This window comes from Nematolebias whitei, chromosome 22 (assembly GCF_014905685.2).
Source record: "Nematolebias whitei isolate Nwh7 chromosome 22, NemWhi1, whole genome shotgun sequence".
NCBI lineage: Eukaryota > Metazoa > Chordata > Actinopteri > Cyprinodontiformes > Rivulidae > Nematolebias > Nematolebias whitei.
Genome location: NC_056519.1, coordinates 3,654,582 through 3,663,270, shown reverse-complemented (window position 1 = coordinate 3,663,270; position 8,689 = coordinate 3,654,582).

The window sequence follows — 8,689 nt, the reverse complement described above, 5'->3', positions numbered from 1 at the left end:
AGGTAGCAATGGGTTAGCTAAAAGGTAGCAAGCTAAAGTAGAGCTAGCTAAAAGGTAGCAATGGGTTAGCTAAAAGGATCAAACTAATGATGGCAAAGACCTAGCTAAAAGGTAGCAAGCTAAAGTAGAGCTAGCTAAAAGGTAGCAATGGGTTAGCTAAAAGGTAGCAAGCCAAAGTAGAGCTGGCTTAAAGGTAGCAAAAGACCTAGCTAAAAGTTAATAAGGTAAAGCAGAGCTAGGTAAAGGGTTAACTAAAAACCAAAGGCTAGTGATGGATTAGCTAACGCCGGCTGAGTGGGAGTCTGAACACTGGCTAAAAGCTAAAAGTAGCTAAATGCAAGTTAAAAATAACAAAAGTATTGCTTAAAAACTAAAAGTAACAACAAAGGAAACCAGAGTAAATGGACTGAAGCCGATTTCAAGCAACGTTTATGAAGGAATTGAAGTGAAATGCATTTCTACCAGAAAAAATAACTGTTTATAAATGAAGATAATTAGTCTAAAAATTATAAAACCTACAAGAGCTGAGTCGGAACAGAGAGGCAGTAGTGTGGATGCTGACCCGGTAATAACCGGAGCATGTTTGGTATCCGTCAACAATGAAACCAGATGCTGCTGGGTAACGAGGACTGATGTGGTGGTTTGTAGTTGGAAGTCCAGTAATTATCCGTCAGACAGCCGAGCTCCTTTCTGCTGCACCAGAACTGAAGAAAGTATTTTCTCTTCTTGGTTTTCCATGTCCTCTCTCTGAGCTCACAGACTGATAACAGGGCGCAGTTTGGGAGGTGTCCTTTTTTAAAACCATCTGCTGTTAGAAGTGGGTGATCCTCAGCGTTGTTTTTCTGGATACAACCAGAAAACAAAAGAATATTCCACATTTTTAAAGGAACAGATCTTTAGAATCGGGTCTCTAGTATCAGTTTAAACCACCGACGGGTGCATTTCTTTACAGAACCGATGCCCAACACGAACACCGGATGTCGGGTGATAACTGCCGGTGTATTTACAGGTGCACGTCCAATTGTTTTGATCCGACGGCATCGTGGACACCTTTGGTTTCACTGGCTGTACTGTATCACAGCCGTGACGTCCACTCGAGTTCTGACGCAGTAGAACCTTGGTGTCGGTTCTTTGAGGACCATATCTCCAGTAGACGTGTCTCAAAGCCCAAAGCAGGACTGCTGTCAACAAAACTAGATCTTGGTAAAGGGCAGACACTGGACAGTCTTGGGTAGGGATGCACAGATACCACTTCTTGTTTCAACAGATGGGACGGATCTGGTTGGCAGGTCGCAGACAGACCAGGTCCTCCGGGTGGGAGACAAAATGTTTCTCACTTAAAGAAACTGGTCCAGATGACATGATTTAACCTTTTTTATCTACCTGTTGGTAGAGCTGCCGCCTCTCAGTGAGCAGGTCGCCGGTTCAAGACCCGGCCAGGGGCCCCTCTAGGTGGAGTTTGCATGTTCTCTCCGTGCATGCGTGGGTTTTCCCCGTGTACTCCAGTTTCCTCCCACAGACCAAAAACATGCATGTTAGGCTGACTGGTAACTCTAAATTGTCTCTAGGTGTGAGTGAGAGAGCGAATGGTTGTTTGTCTCATTTGTCTCTGTGATGGACTGGAGACCTGTCCAGGGTGTCCCCCGCCTCTCGCACAGTGACTGCTGGACATGCAGTGACCCGAAAGAGGAAGAAGCGGGTAAAGATGATGGACGTATACTTGCCAGTACTGATCAAACGTTCATTGCACTTCTTGCAATTAATAAAACCTCTTAAGTGTAAGTTACAATTGTACCCAATAACTTGGCTTAAAGTTTATAAAATGAATAAGAAAACAAACGTTTTTAAGACTTCCAGTTTTGTAGCCGCATTAGCTAAGCACCTTCCTCTGAGACCGTCAGCAGCAGTTTCTCATTAAGCAGCTTTTCAGGCCCATCAGTGACTAATGGTGACCAACGGTCAATCCTGATCCTTGAGGGCCTCTATCCTGCAGGTTTTATTGTTTTCTCTTCAACACACCTGAACCAACAGTTTGACTACACAGAATCCTTTTAATCACCCTTTGATCCAAATCAGACGTGTTGGACCAGAGAAATGGCTAAAACATGCAAGGTAGTGGCCAGGATGGGACAACCCCTGGTGTAGACTGATAGCGACGGTCAAGCGAAGTCAGCTAGCTGCTGACTTCCTGGGTGGCCCCAGAAGTGTTTGCCAGCTTGTTTCTGCTGTCAGTCACTCCTCAGGGATGATGGAGGCCACTTTTTGGACGGAGGGGTGAAATTTTCGGTTTTGTATTCGCCCAGGACCCTCTTCTGCTCAACCGTTCCCTTTGAAATACCTCAGTACAGCTTTGTGTTTAGTGGCAATTAACTATGGCTCATTACCGCCACCAACGATAAGGACTGTGTATCAAAACAGCCAAAAACTACAAAAATATACCTCCACATGGCTGACATTGCTTCTCCTACCAGCTGACTGCTCAACTGAGAGGTAAATCCTAAAAGTGGTACCAAAACACTTTAAGAGAACAAGCGCAACGTATTGGACCATTGTCTGGTACTGGTATCTATCTGTGCATCCCTACGTTGGGGATTTGTTTAGGGCAGACCTGGGTGTGAGGCACATGAATATTTTCCTCCTGAGCTTAATGTTTGTTTTGAACATTGTTGATGATATGAGCTCAGACAAGTTACTAGGAACACTTTTAAATATCAGTTCTCTGCATGTTTTGTGGGACAATTTGCATGCTTGGTTTTCGTCCCATCGCACAGACAAAAGACGGTTGTCCAAGGCTTGGTCTTTGTCCTGACTTCAGTTTGTAGGGTGAAATGTCTCCGCAGCAACCAGAGTCGTTACATCCTCAGTCAGGGAAGGATTTAAACATGAAAATCTGGACCAGAGGAGCTTTTTTTAAAACATTGCACTTGGGGCTTTTTCATTGAGCAACAAAGGTGCAATTCCACAACAAATCAGTCACATCTCAGCCAACGGTCCTAAACATTCCCACGAGAAACTGTACATTGAATGTTGTCACTGGACACCAGCGCGGCTCTTTCCTAGCTGCTGATCTTGGTCAGCATCTTGTTGATGGCCTGTTTGACGTGCGTGGTGGAGCTGCGGCGTCTGGCCTTGCCCTGGACGGCTTTGCGCCGCCTCACCTCTCTGCATAGCTCGTGGAACGCCTCGGCCACGACGCCGCCCTCGTCGGCGCAGGCTGAGCACTCGTAGAAGGCGCACGCCATTTCGGCCGCCAGCCGCTCCCCTTCCTCCGTGGAAACCTGCCGAACGTGGTCCAGGTCGGATTTGTTGCCCACCAGCACCAAGGGGACGTTCTTTGGCTTCTTGACGTCCTCGAGGAGACTTCGTAGAGGAGCTACTTCCTCGAAGCTTCCCCGATCTGTGATGTCGTACACAATGAAGAACCCATCGCCCCAACGCATGTGACCCTCCTTCTGCTGGACGTCCTCCTGGAAAAAACATGAAATATGTTAAGGACTCGTTAGAATACCTCATAACTGCAACTTTTCACATCTTGCAAAGAGACCAGGTGAAATTCAGTTTGATCGATTTACTCGTGAATAAAAATCTGTCATTTTGTGTAAATTTAAGTCACAGTAGAGAAGATTCCTAAAGTAATCAAACTTTTGGCAAGCATGGTTAAAGAGTCCATTTTCTGTTTTTCTGAAGTCGGGTTACAAAGGCCTCGGCTCGCCACGTGTCGTCTTTGTTGGCGACTCTACGGTGATCCCGTTTCCTTGACTGTTTGTTTTCCTATACATTTTTCACCGTTTAATTCTGCATACGCTTTTTTTAGTTGTTCACATCTCAAAACATTCAGCTCATTCATGAAATGGGTGCTAGGACTTTTTGTTTTTTGTAACTTTTATACTTTTCAAATTTAACTTCAACATTTTTCCCCAAAGTACCGGTAATACGAGATTTCTTCAGTTCCTTCACAAAAATTTATTTGAAATTACTTTAGCAAGCTTGCTCTATTGTTGTCCTATGATACCTTTGGCTTCTAGCCAGCCTTTTGCTACTTTCAGCTAGCCTTTTTCAGCTAGCCTTTTTCAGCTTTTAGCTTATTGTTCACTCCTTTTGATAGTTTTAGCTAGTGTTTTGCTAATTTGTCTTAGCTATTCCTTCTTAGCTAGTATGTTACCATTTTTAACTTTGAGCTAGCATTTTGCTACTTGCATTTTGCTATTTTTGACTCGGTGTACTAGTTTTAGCTAGTGTTTTGCTACATTTTGCAATCAGCTATGGTAAAGTTTAGCTCGTCACTACTTTTAGCTTTTAGCTAACGTTGTGCTTCTTTGTATTTTTTATGCAAATGCAGTTTTAGCTTCAGTAATACTCAGAATCCAGAAATTCAGTAATACTCAGAATCCAGAAATTCAGTAATACTCAGAATCCAGAAATTCAGTAATACTCAGAATGTTTTAATACTTTCAGTACTGCATTTTGACAAAAAGAAAATGTGTCTCGTTATTTATCATCAACATGAATTTTAGACCTGGATATTTGGGGCTGTAGCCTCAGATGTTTCCTTATGGAGCTGAGCTAACAGCATACAGCGCTAGCAGTATACAACAGAAGCCAAATTGTGAGGGGTTCAAGTCGTCAACGACTTTTTTGAGGTAAAATTTGTGCACGGTTTTCCGAACGTTTAAAATTGAGGTGGTAAGAGCAGCACAAGAAAACCGAGAACATTTTGAGACATGTTGGATGCTCTGGCTGAAAGCTAACGTCAGCTACCCCTTTGTAAAAGCTAATTTAAGCCACTTGTATCCAGGATCTTCCACTCGTGGTTGCAATCAAGACCTGGAGATCGTCGGTGCAGGTTGGGCTGTAGACGGACCAGTTAGTCAAGAGTAGCACCTTTTCCCCAGTCTGATGTTCCAGAGAGTTGCTACCTAGGACGCCTGGGGAGCAGATGTTGGGGGTTAAGGGCCTTGCTCAAGGGCCCAGGGTAGAGGCAGTTGTGGGTGTTTCTGCTTTCCCACCTACATTTTGACGTTGTCGGTCCGGCAAGTTGAACCGACAAACTTCTGATCACAGGCCCACCTTCTTTAACCGCTGCACCACCACTCCCCTGCCTGATTAGGTCAACATGACAGTGTTTTATTTATTTATTTATTTATTTTTTGTTAGACATGTAAACAGATCCTCCTCAGCATGAGTCGCGCATTAATTCATACTGAAATGTGGAAAAGCAACAAAACTGAACGACGCGGCATTAATTTTATTTATTTATTTTTGTGGCATTTAAATCTCGACTGAAAAGCCATTTCCAATCGGTGTTCCCAGTTTCTGGGTTTTGTCCGTGTTCTTGTCGAGTGTTTGCTTTCTTTGTGGAGATAAATTTACATCCTCCGTCTTCTTTTCCACCTTCTTCAGCCATAAATTAAATTCTGGAGCCAGCTGAGAAGCAGAAGCTCCTAACTTCATCACATCAAGACAAGTGGTGTGTTCAGAACTTTACCCGGCGGTGTGGCTCACTGATCCAGATACGAGATGTTCGAGGAACCAAACCTCTGGGGGATAGCTTTTGACCCACTTTAAACCTGCAGCTCGTGAGGTTAGCCCCACTTGCACAGTTTGAGAGAATCAAAGCGAGGAGACTGACGTTCAGCGCAGTCATGTCTCGTCCTAACGCCAGCTGAAAATAGCTCTCAGGGTAATGAGACAGGGATGACTGGGCTGAAGTGTCGCAGGGGAATCGGCCTCCAGCAGAACACCCACGCCGCGCTGCAGCATATTTATCTTTCAGCCTGAGGACTTACGCAAGCTCTTCCCTCGCGGTCGGAGCATGGCACCTCTCCTGCTGCGCTGCAGGAAGTGACCGTGGTGGAGAGCCGCTCGCTCACGTCCAGCCAACGATGCTTGAAACCACCGAACGTCTCCAGGACGCGCAGGAAGAAATTACCACGCAGGTTTTAGGGTTACTGTGCGAGCGCTGAGTCAGAAATCACACGATTGTTATAATAATAATAATAATGTCATCACAATGTCAGCACTGTATGTTTCCATACAATGGCGAAATTAGTCTCTGCATTTAACCCATCCACCACCAGGTGGTGCAGTGGGCAGCTATTGTCTGGGGGGGCATTTTGGGGATGAGGTGTGCTGCCCAGAGACACCACGCGTTATGCAGTGACTGGGGATTGAACCTGGGACTTTCGGGTCCCAAACTGGCTGCCCTGCCTCTACACCATCTCGGCCCCCATATCCTGTTCATTTTATTTTAGCAGGCAGGCTACTTCTGTATACTTTGTTCAGTTTATTCAACAAGGACATCAAAACATTCAGCTTATTCAGTGAATGGAGGCTAAAACTGTTGCTTTTCTCATTTACTTTTTACTTTATTTGTATACAAATAAAAACACATATTTATCCCTTTAAATCCTTCAAAACCTTTGTTTTGAAATCTGCTTCAACAAACTTTCTCTGGTTTTGTCAAACGTTTGCTTCTTGCTCCATTTAGCATTTTGATAGCCTTTACTTCTATTTAGCTTTTAGCTAAACTTTTACTCCATTTAGCTTTTTGCTAGCATTTTACAGCATTTAGCTTTTGGCTAGCATTTCACGGCATTTAGCGTTCGGCTAGCCTTTTACACGTTTTAGCTTTTTGCTAGCCATTTACTCCATTTAGCTTTTGGCTAGCCTTTTACTCCATTTAGCTTTTGGCTAGCCTTTTACTCCATTTAGCTTTTGGCTAACCTTTTACTCCATTTAGCTTTTGGCTAGCCTTTTACTCCATTTAGCTTTTGGCTAACCTTTTACTCCATTTAGCTTTTGGTTGGCTGGCCTTTTAATACATTTTGCTTTTAGCTAGCCTTTTACTCCATGTAGCTTTTGGTTGGCTGGTCTCTTAATGCATTTAGTTTTTGGCTAACCTTTTACTCCATTTAGCTTTTGGCTAGCCTTTTATTCCATTTAGCTTTTGGCTAGCCTTTTATTCCATTTAGCTTTTGGCTAACCTTTTACTCCATTTAGCTTTTGGTCGGCTGGTCTCTTAATACATTTAGTTTTTGGTTGGCTAGCCTTTAAAACATTTAGCTTTTGGCTAGCCTTTTATTCCATTTAGCTTTTGGCTAGCCTTTTATTCCATTTAGCTTTTGGCTAGCCTTTTATTCCATTTAGCTTTTGGCTAACCTTTTACTCCATTTAGCTTTTGGCTAACCTTTTACTCCATTTAGCTTTTGGCTGGCTGGCCACTTACTACATTTAGCTTTTGGCTAGCTGCCTTTATCTAGCTTAGTATCTTTACACTTATAATGGACATTCTGGTGTGTTTTTACGAGCTGGACTGTATGTTTTTCCTGATGAAACCAACTCTTTCCTGTGTTCCTGTGAGGTTATACTCGTACATTGTTCCTCGGAGGATAAACCCACCAACCTAACTCTACTAAGCTCTTTAACCAAATGTTGATGGTTTAAGAGCAGACAGTGAAGATCTTTAGACCTTCTCCCTGCGATTAAACAAAATGGCTGTGCGTGACACGGTCTCAGTGCTCGCCGCTTATTTGGTTATAAACACGCAGATTTTGTAAGATGAGCTAAAATCTCTGTTTTAGTCTTCAGCAGTCTTGGCGAGATGCTACATTTAACTCCAGGATGAGCAGGACTTGGTTCAGACAGATAAAGGGATTATGTCAACACGTTTCCTTACAAGATCCCGAAGTACCAACCAAAGCCAGACTTCAGATCCAGCTGTGTTCAGATCCAGCTGTGTTCCGGTCCAGCTGTGTGAAACTGTAAAATCAGCAGCATTCTTATGAGAAACACTCGTGGACGCTTAGTCTCACCTGTCCTGCAGTGTCCAGGATCTCCATGGCGACGACTTCATCATCGATACTGGCCTGATGACGATACGTGGATTCTGCCGGCACAAATAAATCAAAGAGGCTTCATGAATTTCACAGTTTAGTTTGTGAATCATCGTTTTGGTGACAAATCCAAACGTGGGAGTGAAACGCATCATTTTAAAATGCTAAATCATCGTAAGATGTGTTAACTAAAGTCTTATTGTTCTTTTGTTTTCCGTTGTCCGACCTTTAGGCTCCCACATATTTTCAGATAACATGAAAGCTTCTTTGTCTCGGTACTGAAACGCTGATCGGTCGTCCCAACTCGACGGAGCAGATTTCCACCTGAGCTGCTTCTATGGAGCGCTGAAGTTCTCCAGTTTCTGGAAATCTCACATCAATTGTTTGACTTTTATTTATTTATTTATTTATTAAAAGCTTTCAGTCATTTGTCTTTAAAGTTTGGACTACTGTTTCGCCTGCTAAATTCCACAACTGTCTTTAGAGGAAAAAGTGATTTTAATTTGTGTATGTTTAAAAGCCGGTTTTCTGTGGCGGCCATCTTGCATTTGGTTGTCTCCAGTTTGGTTTTAGATGCACATCCATTGGTTCATTGAAATTTGTCCTGTTGTTGAGATGTTTTTCAGACAAACTGTCCAAAACACGATCCCCCGCCTTCGCTTTTCTGTGACAGACGAGAATGAACCTTTAGGGGCACGCACGGTGAGTGTTAGCTAAATATCTCCTAACCCTCTGGGCAAGTATCAAAGCAATCTTTTTTTCCATCTACAACCTGTGAAGCTAAGAATTCAAGATGGACGCCACAACTAATGAATCTTAGCAAACACACAAATGGCTAAAATGCAGGTTTTTCTACA